This window comes from Ursus maritimus (genome assembly GCF_017311325.1).
Source record: "Ursus maritimus isolate PB19 chromosome X unlocalized genomic scaffold, ASM1731132v1 scaffold_X1, whole genome shotgun sequence".
Lineage (NCBI taxonomy): Eukaryota > Metazoa > Chordata > Mammalia > Carnivora > Ursidae > Ursus > Ursus maritimus.
Window position 1 is genome coordinate 13,878,646 of NW_024423319.1, and position 13,548 is coordinate 13,892,193.

Sequence of the window (13,548 nt, forward strand, 5' to 3'; positions counted from 1 at the left end):
GTTTAGGTGGACAGAATGAATGAAGTAAGGAACCCCATCATGGTGCCCATCCCGAACTTCAGAGTGTGTGAGGTAAAAATCTCCTACTGCATTGCTTGATCTTATGTTATAGATACTAGAACAAAGGAGTTAGGAGGCAGAGTCCACTGGACATCAAAGATGTTCCCGGTGTTGGGAGAAAAAAATTTTCTCTATCCTTCAAAATTTTTCTGGCTGGTCTAAGAATTAAACTGACATGAGACAGATTAATAGGAAAAAAATCAATCAAAAGTTTAATAACATGCATGACTCCTGTATACATGTGAGATACCCAGGAAAACTGAGTAATTCCCTGAAATGGCCCTAGCCATCACCTTCAAAGATGGAAGATGTTGGGTGTGGAGGAGGACAGTTATTGGAAGTTGTCAAGAAAAACCACTGGAAACACGGGTATGATTGTTACGCAGATTTAAGTCATTGCCTTCTTCATTGATAAGAGTTTCTAGAGATTAAGAGTCATCCCCCCCCTTCCTGGTATAGACTTGCATATGGAGATTTCCATTATAAATGTAAATGTCTCAGAAAAGTGTAACTTCTACTTGGTTTACAGAGCTTCCCATGTGTCTGCAGTTTCTTATTAATAACAAGCTTAAAATAATCAGTGTGCCAGAGGCATATCTTGGAGTGGCAACATTTTGCTCCCTACATCAGGATCTGAGAAATTAGGTAAGATGAAGGTTGAAAGCAGGGCTGAGAACATTGATTTGGAGAAGTCCTATAAATATTTCCAGCACAGCTTGTGGTCTCATCAGGGATGGGGGAAACAGACTGAGTAAAGACATGAGATTATAGATTGTTTGTTTATTTGCTTGCTTACTATATATTTATTTATTGTGTTAAGTGTTATGGGTTGAATTACCTCCTCTACCCCCCCCCAAAAAAGAGATATGTTGAAGTCCTAACCCCCAGTACCTGTGAATGTGACCATATTTGGAAATACAGTCTTTGCTGATGTAATTAGTTAAGATAAGATCATACTAGAGTAGAGTGGGCCCCTAATCCAACATGACTGGTATCCCTGGTATCCTTACTAAAAATATCCAATTAAATACACACATGAATAAGTCTGTGCTCACTGGCCAGTATAGGGCAGGGGTTGGAAAACTTGCTGTAGAGGGTTAATATTTCAGGTTTGTGAACCACATGGTATCAGTTGCAATTACTCACCTCTGCTGTTAGAGTGTAACAGTAGTACAGTGAGTAACAAATGGGCATGACTGTGTTCCAATAAAACTTTCTTTATGGACATGAAATTGGAATTGTATGTAATTTTCATCTCCCATGAAATATTATTCTTCTTTTGGTTTTATTCAACTATTTAAAAGTGTAAAAAAGGGATGCCTGGTGGCTCAGTCGTTTAAGCATCTGCCTTCTGCTCAGGTCATGATCCCAGGGTCCTGGGATTAAGTCCTGTGAAAGTCTCCTTGCTCAGTGGGGAGCCTGCTTCTCCCTCCACCTGTGGCTTCCCCTGTTTGTACTCTCTCTCTCCCTCTCTTTCCGACAAATAAATAAATAAAATCTTAAAAAATAAATAAAAATTAAAAAGTGTAAAAAAATATTTTCATCTTGTGGGCCAGATTTGGCCTAGTTTGACAACCTCTAGTATAGGAAAAAGAAGATAGGTTTTTGAGATAGATAGATCTGGCTCTACCACTTCCTAGCTGTCTAATTTTTGATGTTACTTTAATTCTCTGAGTTTTTGTTTCTGCCCTTCCAAACTAGAAATAGTTATGGTTTCCTCGAAGGACTATTAAAAGAATAAATTTGCTTTTAGCAGGATTGGTTTCATAGGCAAATGATCTGTGTGATCGCCCAGGGCCTTGCACTTAGAAGGGCCCTGCATTTAGTTTAATGCTCTGTTATCATCAGCTTGAGGTTCTTAATAATTCTGAACAGGTTCCATATTTCCAATTTTGCACTGGGGCCTATGAGTCACATCACCAGGGTGGCTCCTAGGACAGACTGGGAGCCCAGAAAGAGTAACTATTGTTATTACTATGCATTGTAGTGTATGACTAAGTGTATATTAATGAACAGCTAAACCCTATCCTTGGTTAAGGAGCTATGGCTTCTTTGGGAGAGGGCAAGGATATTCTCTCACAAAACAAAAGCAGTAGTTACTAAAAGACAGATATACCTGCATCAGATGAGCAGACCGACATGGAAGGAAAAGACACAGTGCCCCAATTCTGTAACATGACAAGTTAGCAGCCAACTGGAGATGCTCCAGAGACCTAACTATTCTCTTGTGATGAAGGTTTGTCTTATGAAGTAACTTTGGAAATGTGCTGGCTTTGCAGGGATACGTGCACAGAATGTTAAACAAATCCTTGCAGTTGGGTCTTGCGGCAGTCTTTATTTTGAGCGGTGACATCAGAGCATTTATCCAAACACTCGTTTAAATAGAAATGCAAAAAGAGGTGCATTGCAGTGTCTGCTGAGCAGTGTAAATCTTACATTGGTAGAAATCTGGGACTCTGAGGCTGTCTTGCCAACACAGCACAGAGTCTGACCTACTATTAATTTCTTTGCTCATTGTACGTGACCAAACTGGAGAACTCAGAGCTCCAAATGACTAGTTGATCACCCAACTGTTTTTCTCACTTTTCAGAATTACTGCTCAGGTAGAGGCAAGCCCTATACGATTCATAAATAAAGAAGCCACACCAATTTTTTCTTTATATTTGGAAACACACCCTTATTGGTGAGCAAGTTCACTTTGACAGTTTTCCAGCATGTTTGGGTTTGTGTCAAATAGCATTTCAAAATCTTTTGGCTGATATAAGAATTCCAATTGCAGGCTCATAAGCTAAAGCCAGCTCTTCCCAGCTCCTGCGGGCTTTTGGTATGGCTTTAATCATGAGGGCCTATGTAGTAGGAAGTGAAGGTGGTCCATCCAAAAAAGGTTCTACTCAGCTTCCATTCACCAGTGCCGTATAGCAAGTCTGGGGAGTGGCTTCAGCCACTCGTTAGATACATCTTGTTCAGAATTGATTAAATAAAATCATTATAAAATGAGTGACAGCATTTACTAAGGAGTTCGTATTATACAGCAATGGCAATAGTGTACAAACCTTACTGCAGTATAGAATTGATGTGAACTGCCACCCTCCCCACCCCCACTAAGGTATTGGTGAAGCCTTATGTGTGAAGAAAGTGTATTGATCCTAAACTTAGACAGTTTGGTTTCCTTTGTTGTCTAGGTGGCTGGGCTTGCCCTGAGCCACTTCTCCATCTCTTGCTGATTCCCATTGGGCTGGTCACCTCCCTCTATCAGCACACATTCTGGTGTAAGTATATCAGGCTTTACATATTTGCGTTCCGAGCCAAGAAAGTGGATGAAAAATACAAACCTTGTTAGCCAACAAGTTCAGGAATCTCTGCTGTCCTCTTCCTCTGGCCTCCTGTGATTGTGCACTGAGCCACTTTGTTGTTCCTTGGCACCGCCAATATGCACTGCTCAGGGATGGAGAGAGAGGCAAAGATCAAATCAGTCAATCTGGCTTCTTATTAGTAGCTCTGGCAAAAGACTTGCAGGAGGTTTGCAACTAATGGCTAAAGTGAGAGGAAATCATCCGTGCTATTCCTACTCCTGATTCCCGAGTGAGCAGAAGGCTGGCTGATTTCCTTTTGCTAAATAGTGTCCTGAGGGTTTGACTGCTTTGTAAAATTGCCTGCTTTAGACTGTTTCTACATTGGAAAACTAATCGGTTGACTGGGATCAAATGGATTTGCTAGTTCAGTTTAAAAGATAATATAAATTTAACAGAAATTCCCCCCTTCCACTTAAATATCTGTGTTTTGGGGTGGGTTTTTTTGGTTTGTTTTCTTTCTCTTTTTTTTTCTGTTTTGGTTTTGTTTTGTTTCATTGTTGGTATTGGAAAGGCATGACCTTTGGGGGAGTAGAATAGGACTGAAAATGAACAAATAAAAAAATTAAGTAAATAAGACAGTAATTTTAGATAGTAATGAAGACTAGGAAGAAAATAAGCCAGGTGAAGAGTCGATAGATAACCAGATGGGGCCCCAGTGCTAGTTTAGATAAGATGGTCTGCCTATGGAGGAGATGACATTTGATCAGCAATCTGGGTGATGAGAAAGGAGAAACTTTGTGAGGATCTAGTGGGAGCATCTTCCAAGCACAGGAGTGGCAAGTGGAAAAGCTCAGAGGCAGCAAAGCATTTTGGCTGCATGAGGAGCTGCAATGAGGCCTCTGTGATTGAAAGAGTGAACACGAAGAAGAGTCAGAAGAGACTAAATTAGTGGTACAGATAGAGATCATAGAATACAGAGCCCTGAAGGCTCTGCTAAGAGTTGGGGTTGGAATCTAAGTTTGGTGGGAGCCATTGATGAGTCAAGCAGGGAAGTGGCATGGTCTCATTTACGGTTTATCCCGTCGATTGTGTTGAGAACAGAGAGGAGGGCAGGTGAGAGGTGAGATTGGGGGACCAGTTAGGAGGCTGTTAAACTAAGCCCAGTGAGAGATAAAGTGAGAGACATGGACTGAAGTGGTTTCAGTGGAGATGGTGACAAATAGCAGAATTGCCGATCACATTTTAGGGTAAAGCTTGCTAATGGATTAGCTTTCTGGAGGGAGGAGGATTGAGGGGAAAAAGAGAAGTCACAAACATCTCTTTGGTTAATGGCCTGAGAAACTGTACTTTGGACTAGTAACTTAATGTCTCTGCATCTGATTCTTAATCTGTAAAGTGAAAATTAGCACAACTACATCCCATAGTCGTTCTTGCGTCGTATACTTAACTAATACTAGTGAAGGCCTCTCCCACGTCAGGTGTTTTGCTGTTGCTTTTCATTTTTATCATTCAGTTGTCCCCCACAAGTATTCTAGAAGGTTATTAAAGGATAATATTTCTATTCTACATACAAGGAACTCGTGTGCAAAATTGTAGAGGTTTGATATCACATGGCGAGTAAGTGGCAAATGAGGGACTTAAATCCATGTCTGTTTGCTTCAAAGCTCACGCTCTTTCTGGTTAAGTGCTACCCAGAGGTGTGATGGCAGACTGAACCTTGGAGACCTGACTCTACCTTAAGGACCTGCAAGGCTATAATTGGGAATCTGAACAGGAAGTAAAACTCTCAAACTGTATAGAAAGCCACAAGCTCAGAGTTGCCCTTTAATACCCTGGAACTCCTTCTAGGAGATAGAATAGAGAAAGGCATTCTGTTAAAGTTTGCCCAGGGTTGTCAACATTTTTTTTTCCCAACCTAATTTAAAATGGAATGTTATTAAGCAGATGGGATCCCACTAGCAGTTTAGCTTGGACATGCAGAATGCCTAAAATGAGCTGACCCAATGCACCCACTGCCTATTGCATTGTCAGGATGGTACAAATATTACGAAAACACATTTTTAAAATGTGAGAATAGCCAAAAACCCCAGAGTCAAATGATGCTGAAAATGGGGATTTTATCCTTCTCAAGCCAGAGGCTTCCCCCTGTATAGACTTTGATGTAGAATTTAAGAGAGTGTGTGGAAATGTTCAATCAACCAAGTTGATCTTTCTTTACAGAAAAGAAACTGAGGGTTAGCACTTTTAAGTTGCCCAAACATTCCTCCAGCAGAGCTCTTCTAGCATGTATCACATATCTTTTTCTCCTTCACCATAGTTTTCCAGTTTCTAGAAGACAAAGGGAAGTGCTGCTCATGTCTACCAGAGCCTGGTGCTACATAAAATGAAGAGATGATAAAAGCTCTTAAGATATGACCTCGTGCTTCCCTCTGTCTCCAGGGCAACATTCAAACGACTCTAGAAAACAATCTGTCTTTCTTTTCTCCTGCCATCATCCATAGGCAGAGACTTCCCTAGCTAATATGGCCCTTTGCCTCTTATGCACATTTCCACTTGCATAAATGCCTGTGCCCTGTAATTACTTTTTGCTCTGCTGTGCACTGGTGTGCTGCAAGACATAGCCGAGAGCATTCCATAGACCGTTAATGGGCAAATGTATGGGTCATTGGCCCTGGGTTTCAGTTTCTCATTTGTTTGTTAGTAAAAGACTACAGGTTGTCCGATTCAACTGCTTGACCCAGCTACGGAAAAATAAGAGACAAGGGAAATGAAAGGGTGCTTTCCCTTAAAGTAACAACCCAAAAACTAGCGTTAGAGGCTGCCTTAGTGGAGATATTAAATCTACCAGAACATTTGTTGCAGGTAGCAATTTGTGGGGGTTTTTTGGTATCCTTTTGGGGCAATAAACTTGGCAAAATGAAGACAAGTGATCATTTCAGGGCAGAAATAACATCACAGCAGAAGATTCAACAAGATTGCCTAGTTATTACACTGTGTTTTTTCTTCTAAAAATGAAATACTATAGCTTAAAAGACTACTTAGCTGCAATTTGGAGTTACATTAAATGAGCATTCCATATTTAAGTTAAATCAATCTTCAGGGACTGAATTTTAACTAAAAGGCCACAAAATTTGACATAATACAGCATCAACAGTATTGACTAATGAAAAAAGCTACTGAAAGGAAAATTATGAAGTGGGTTATATAACCACTCTATTTACTATTAATTCTCATCATTATTTTTAAAAGATTTTATGTATTTATTTATTTGAGAGAGAGAGAGAGAGTGCATGAGCAGGGCGGGGCTGGGGAGGGCATACGGGAAGGGACAGGAAGAGGAAGAGAATCTCAAGCAGACTCCCCATTGAGTGCAGAGCCTTACATGGGGCTCAATCTCACAACACTGAGATCATGACCTGAGCTGAAACCAAAAGTTGTTCACTTAACCAACTGAGTCACCCCAGGCACCCCGAATTCTCATCATTATTGAAGACAGAATTTACAACCTCATAAATGCTTTCTGGAATGGTGGTTGTATAATTTGAGGATGAATTTCTGAATGATTCAGCTTGTGAGTTAGTTCTTGAAGACACATGGCATTTACAGTGTTGTTAAAGTTTGGCTTAGTGTCTTCACAGCAACTTTCTAGCTCTCCAACAATAAATAGTCTAGAGTAGACCAGTGAGGAGGTCTGAGGGCTATGGTTGCCTCACTGAACTAAATGAGTCTATTATAGAGTCTGAGATCTAAGTTCTTCATCTCTCAACATACAGATGAGGAAATTGAGATCCACACAAGGGTGAATTCAGTGCGTCTCTCTATCCCTACCCCTGTATAAATTGAATACCTCAGTCTTTGTTGTTCAGGTCTACTAAACAGAAGAGAGTTGGTCAATAGTATTTGCTTAGCAGGTGTTTTTTACTATTGTCCAACTTGTTCTAGGAAGTGGAAAGGAGAAAAATCTGCTAGTGATGTGACAGAGCAAGACAAGGGTGTGGAAGAGGAGCATTTTTCAAAAGTAAGTAGGCAAGGTAATCCATCCCTTGTTTTAAAGACATTGCTGATTATCATATGTACAATGGAAAAATATCTTACTTTCATGAATACAATACAAGAAACATTATTTTTAAAAAATCTTTTGCGAATGAGTAGCTTACAAGGTTAGTCAAGGAACAAAGACATGAACTTCAGAACCTCAAAAAGGTATTAATTTACAAAAAATCTGTTTAAACTTGCAGGATTATCAACCAGATATTGTGGTGCATGCTAGATATGCAATTTCTAAAAATTTAGACATACCCTCTCCACAAATGAAGCCCATCAGTGAGTAGGAAATCATAAAATAAGACTCAATTGTCACCTCACATATTTCCTTTTTTCTAAATAAAAGCAAAATCTTGAAAAAAATGTAGTTCACATTTTTTTTAATTATTGAATTAGCCCTCATTCCAAAAAGACTGCCCCAGTTCTGTTCAAGCACTCTTCTGCCCTATGTTTTACTACTCCTGCTACTCCCAGAAACCTTATGACATGAATGGGCTAAGGATTTGAAATGATATTTCACAAAACAAAGCAAATAACAACCATACACAGCATTTTGTTCTTACTGGTTTAAAGAAAAAAACAAACTGAATTAAAATAATAATAACAATAATAACGATAGTAAAGTACCGTTTGGATCAGCAGGCTAACGAAGTAAAGTGATATTAACTGAGGCTCCTGCAGTTGACACAGAATTGGGTCACTCAGATTTTACTGGTGAGAAGGGAACAAGGGTACACCCCTTTTGGAAAGTAATTTAGCAATACATCAAGAGCTATACAAATACTTTTATTTGGCCCATAAATTCTGATCCCGGAAATCTGTCACGAAGAAATTATCTAACTGAAGAACAGATACATTCTAAGACGGTGTTCTCAACCAAAGGCAATTTTGCCCCCCAGGAGATATCTGGCAATGTCTGGAACTATTATGTTTGTCACAAGTGTGAGAATGCTACTGGCAGCTAGTGGGGAGAGGCCAGAGATGTTGCTCAGCATCCTGCAATGCACAGGACAGCCCCCACCAGCAAATTATCGTCACTAGTGACAAAGTGGGAAATCTTGCTCTAAGGTACTCCTCGCAGATCTCTGTGCGCTTGGTGACACATTGGAAACAACCTTGACGCCCCTCCCCCCGCAAAGACACGGAAGGAAGTTTAGTGTGTTAAGGTGCATGCATCCACTTGATAGAGTATTGTGTAGACACTTAAAATGTTAGGGTGTTTTAAACAAAAAAATTTGAAAAGACACTTTGTAAGTTTTTAGTATTTTTTAAAGTTTTTATTGTAGCAAAAGTGGAACCAAAAAAAGTCTACAGCAATCAGAGCAATATGAGCAGATTATTTAGTCACTAAAGGAAACCCATTGTCATCTCTTAGATTTGTTGAATAAGAATCAGTCTCTTATTCAGGTAACACCACCAACTGTCCCAAGGGGATCAGACATGTCTATTCATGGCAAATGCATCATCTTCTCTCCGACTAATATGTCTAGTCTGAAAAACTTGCTGATTACATGAAGAGACAATGCACCAAATCAAGGAAAACACCCCAAGAATCTTTATGGATTTTGCAGACATGAAATTTACGCCCATCAGTTGTAAACTGGGTGAAGCTCACCTCATTCAGTCTGTTCAAAGAACCAATTAGCAGTAACTCATCCTCAGAGGGATTTAGGACAATCAATTTCTTGTCATCCAGGTCTGCATTTCTAAGTAGTACTAGTTCAGAAAGGGAACAAAAAGGGGGCAACATAATTTGGAATGACATCTGTATAGTATTGGAAAATAAAGATGCCCAAACTGAAAACTATTATAGTGTGTGTGCGTGTGTGTGTGCGTGCATGTGAAGTAGAGTGAAGTTGGTATTATGCTTCTTAAACTGAACATAGGAAATGCAAAAAATATGGTAGTGGGCAGAATAACAACCCCAAGCATGTCCTCATACTAATAGCTAGAACCTGAAATATGCTATGTTACTTGGCAAAGAAAAATTAAGGTTGCAGATAAAATTAAGGTGGCCAATTAAAATGACCTTGAAATGGGGAGATTATCCTGGATTATTCAGGATGTATTACGAGGATCTTTATGAAAGAGGGAGACAGGAGAATCTGAATCTGAGGAGAGGTGATAATGATGGAAGCAGAGGTTTGAGTGATATGATCATTGGCTTTGAAGATGGAAGGGTGACATGAGCCAAGGAATGGAGGCAGCCTCTAGAAGCTGGAAAAGGCAAGGAAACCGATTCTCTCATAGAGCTTCTAGAAGGAACATTGCCCACTGACACCTAATTTTAGCCCAGTGAGAGCTGTATAGGACTTCTGAACTTTAAGATAATGAATTTGTGTTGTTTTAAGTTAGTAAGTTTGTGGTCATTTTTTACAGACACAACAGGAAGCTAATGCAATCACCCCTTCACAGCTATGTGTGTGCTCTGCCTCCCCGTGTATGTGTGTGTTAGGGAGCACGTGAGTCCAGTTTTACCTTCTTTTTCACATGGTGGTCTGTGCTATAGGAAAATGTCACTTTTCCAAGTAATTTTTCTTCAATGACTGATTATGTGCTTCCCCTGGAAACAAGATGCTCCTCCAGTCTCTATGCACCCAGTATGCAAATGTCCGGCAAAGACACAAAGAGAGTAACTTTTGAAGCTCTTTTCATTAAGAGTGACTTCTCTAGACTCGGAGTGAAGGAAGTACTTATGTTTTCTAATGAATTGTAGGCTAAAAGTGTACAGTGTATCGGAAAAAATTTAAATTTTGGAGTCAGACACATCTGAGTTCCTATATCCTTGCATGACTATTTTGAGTGACCAAAGGCAAATTATTTAACCTTTGTAGGTCAAAGTCACATTGTTTCTTACCCAAAGAGTGACCTGCCCACTATCTTGCTGTGGCCTGGACATGTTTAATGTTTGTAATACGTAAAAGGGTGTTCTTCTAAGTATAAGATACCCTGCACACTCAATCTTTGTAAACAGTCATGAAGAGCACAGCCAGAGTAATATATCTAATCTTCATATTTGACCATGACCCTCCTTTGCTTTAAACCCTTCAGTTGCTATCATTTATGGCAGCAACTTTCAAACCTTTTTGTTTTAGGATCCCTTTACACTCTTAATAATTACTGAGGACCAGAAAAAGCTATTGTTTATGTGGGCTGTATCTATTGATATTTGCCATATTAGAAATTAAATAAAAATAACTATAATAATCCCATATAAGTTAAAATAAATATTTTATGAAAATAACTCTTTTTCAAGACATACAAAAAATGAGCAAGAAGAGTGATGTTGCTTCTTTTTTTATAATTTAATGTCTGGCTTAATAGAAGACAGCTGGATTTTCATATTTGGTCCTGCGTTCATTCTGTTGCAATATATTGTTTTGGTTGAAGCAAATTTAAAAATAACTCCAGCCTCCCACAGATACGTAGTTGGAAAATGCAGGATTATTTTACGGGCCTCTTCAGATATTTTTGGGTATTCTTCTTTGATATCACAAAAACTGAATAAGTGGTAGGTACTTGAAAGTTAGTTGCCATATGGACTCTTGGGGCATGTCAGTGAACTTTTTGTATTCTGTTTCATTAAAATTCCTTGGTCTGTCTTACACTTTAAGTAGATGTTTTATCCATGCATAGTTTTGTCACACCAAGCACTGGTCATTTTAAATATTTTGGTTTCACTAAGTTATGCAGATTTTTTAAATGTTGGCCCATTTCATTATAAACATCAAAAATTCACATTTGTTAATATCATCACCAATCTCATTAGAAAAGTATTTAGGTATTGGGAAACTGTCAAGCTCGCTGTGGTGAAGAGAAGTTTTCCAAAATTTTAAACTTCACCAAGAGCTTTGAATTTTTAAAATTTCCCCAAGAGCTTTGAATTTTTGAATTGTATTATTGGCAACAAACACTATCAGTTGTTTTCCTTGAAGCGGTAGGCTTATTTTATTCATTCTTAAGAAAGTACCTGCCAAATACCGAACTGAATGACCATTTTGTCAGTCATTCTTTCAAGTCAAAACCATGTTTCATGGACAAGTCAGATAGCTCAGCTAACAAACCAGGCACACAAGTGCTTTTCCTAGAGATAGCCATCATACTTCAGTTTGCAGCGGAAGTGATTTATGCATATGTCTCAGCTCATCACACAGAATGTTAACAATATGTATGCTCAAGGTTGAGATTTAATAAAATTAATGATTTTTACTACTTTATTAAGGACATTCCTTAGTGCAAGTGGCTATTCTTCCTTCTTTCTTTTCTTTTCATTTTTTCCCTTTCCTTTCCCTGCCTTGCCTTGTCTTTCTTTTTCTTTCTTCTCTTTTCTACTGTGAGTACCTGACAGTAAAGAATACAAGGTAACTAGTGCATTTTGTAGTACACTCTAGTGCTCGTTTTGATTTGTGCTAAGATGACAAGAGTTTTACCCCCATTGCTCTTGTACCATCGGTGCAAATGTCAACACAGGGAGAAAGGCAAATAATGTTTACATATTATTCTGAAAATAGTTCTGGCCTTGCAGACCAGAAAGTGTCTTGAGTACTCACATGTGTCTGAAGACCACAGTTTGAGAAACACCCTACCATTGGATAAATTACAAGTTCCTAAGCAGGGCACGCACAGCTTTCCATATGTGGTTTCTGTCTTTATCTGCAGCCTCATTGCACTTTATGTGCCAATAATCCTGAAATGCTTCTAGCCCTGAACGATGCTCATTCATGTGTTTCTGCTTTTTCTGATGCCTTTCAGACTCCTTGATGCACTGTGATATATACTGCCATTCCCCTTGCCTTTCAAGCTCTAGGTCATCCTTTGAGGTGTAATTCCAATGCCAGTTCCTTCACATAGTCTTCCTTAAACTCCTCCCTCTCACAGCCTTCCTCCTCTATATTCCTTAGAACCTCCTGCACATCCCCATCACTCATATTTCCTATCCCAATAGTCTTCAATCTCCCTCTTGCTCTGAAGATTATGAGTTTCTTGAGGGTATTAGTGATGGTTGTAACCCCATATTTCTCCCTGCATAGACTAGGTACTCAATAAATGCTGTTTGAATGGATGCAATGATCACTGTGACTACAGTCAACAAGCTTGGAAAAAAATGAACAATCCCAACAAAACATGTTTCTCTTAAAGTTTTACCACCTGCACCACAAATAGATTTTCACATTAATATAGAATTCAACCAAACAACAAAATGATAGATCTTTGTTTTATTTGGCATCTATTCAACAAATTCACCAAATGTCTGCCCTTCTCCTGTCTCTGTATCTTGTTCTAGAGGAGATGAGAATCATTGGTTATACAATGATAATTAAGCATCGTTATAGTTGAAAGTAAACTGAAGTCGAATCATTTGTTTTTAGTCTGTGTCCTCCATTTAATAGTTATGTGAACTTGGACAGATATTTAATATCTGAGACTCAGTTTCCTTTGCTGCACAATGGAGATCATAGTACCTATTTAAGGTCACTAGGGCCTTGCAATCCCTTGTTACTCAAAGTGTGATCCATGGACCAGCTTTGGTATCACTTGGGAGCTTGTACAGAATCATGGGACCCATCTCAGACCTCTCAATCAGAATCTACATTTTACCAAATCTGTAGGTCAATTTTTGAACATTAAAACTTGAGAAGCACTTTTATAGAAAGACCTCATGTCATTAAGACTCCTTACAAAATGATTAATGCTGTATGCATACTTGAGCCCTTTCTCCTTATTGTTCTAAGGGTTCGCTTAAATTTTGTGAGCTTTTTCAACACTTGGTGTTGATTTCACCTTATTCATATCACCTTGCATGGAAGTTAAAATCCCAAATTATCTTACTTGCCTGGATGAAGCTAAGGACCAGATAAGTCTCCTTGTAAAACCAGTAAGTGAACTTTGGTCTATGGGTGCCGAAGAAACACACATGATGTATTTTAGTCTGTCAACCTTTAAAGAGAAACCACTGGAGGAGAATTCTTCCTTGAACTAGCATAATGGACTTGGATTTCCAAGTGTTTGGATAAGGATGTCGTTTGTTACAGTCTTTTCTGAGTATTTGATAAACACAAATGAGTATTTACCAGAGATAGGCTCTAGCACAAAAATGTCCCTATATGGCAAGAAAGATGGGTGTAGGAGGGGAAGTGCAGTGGTTCTGAAG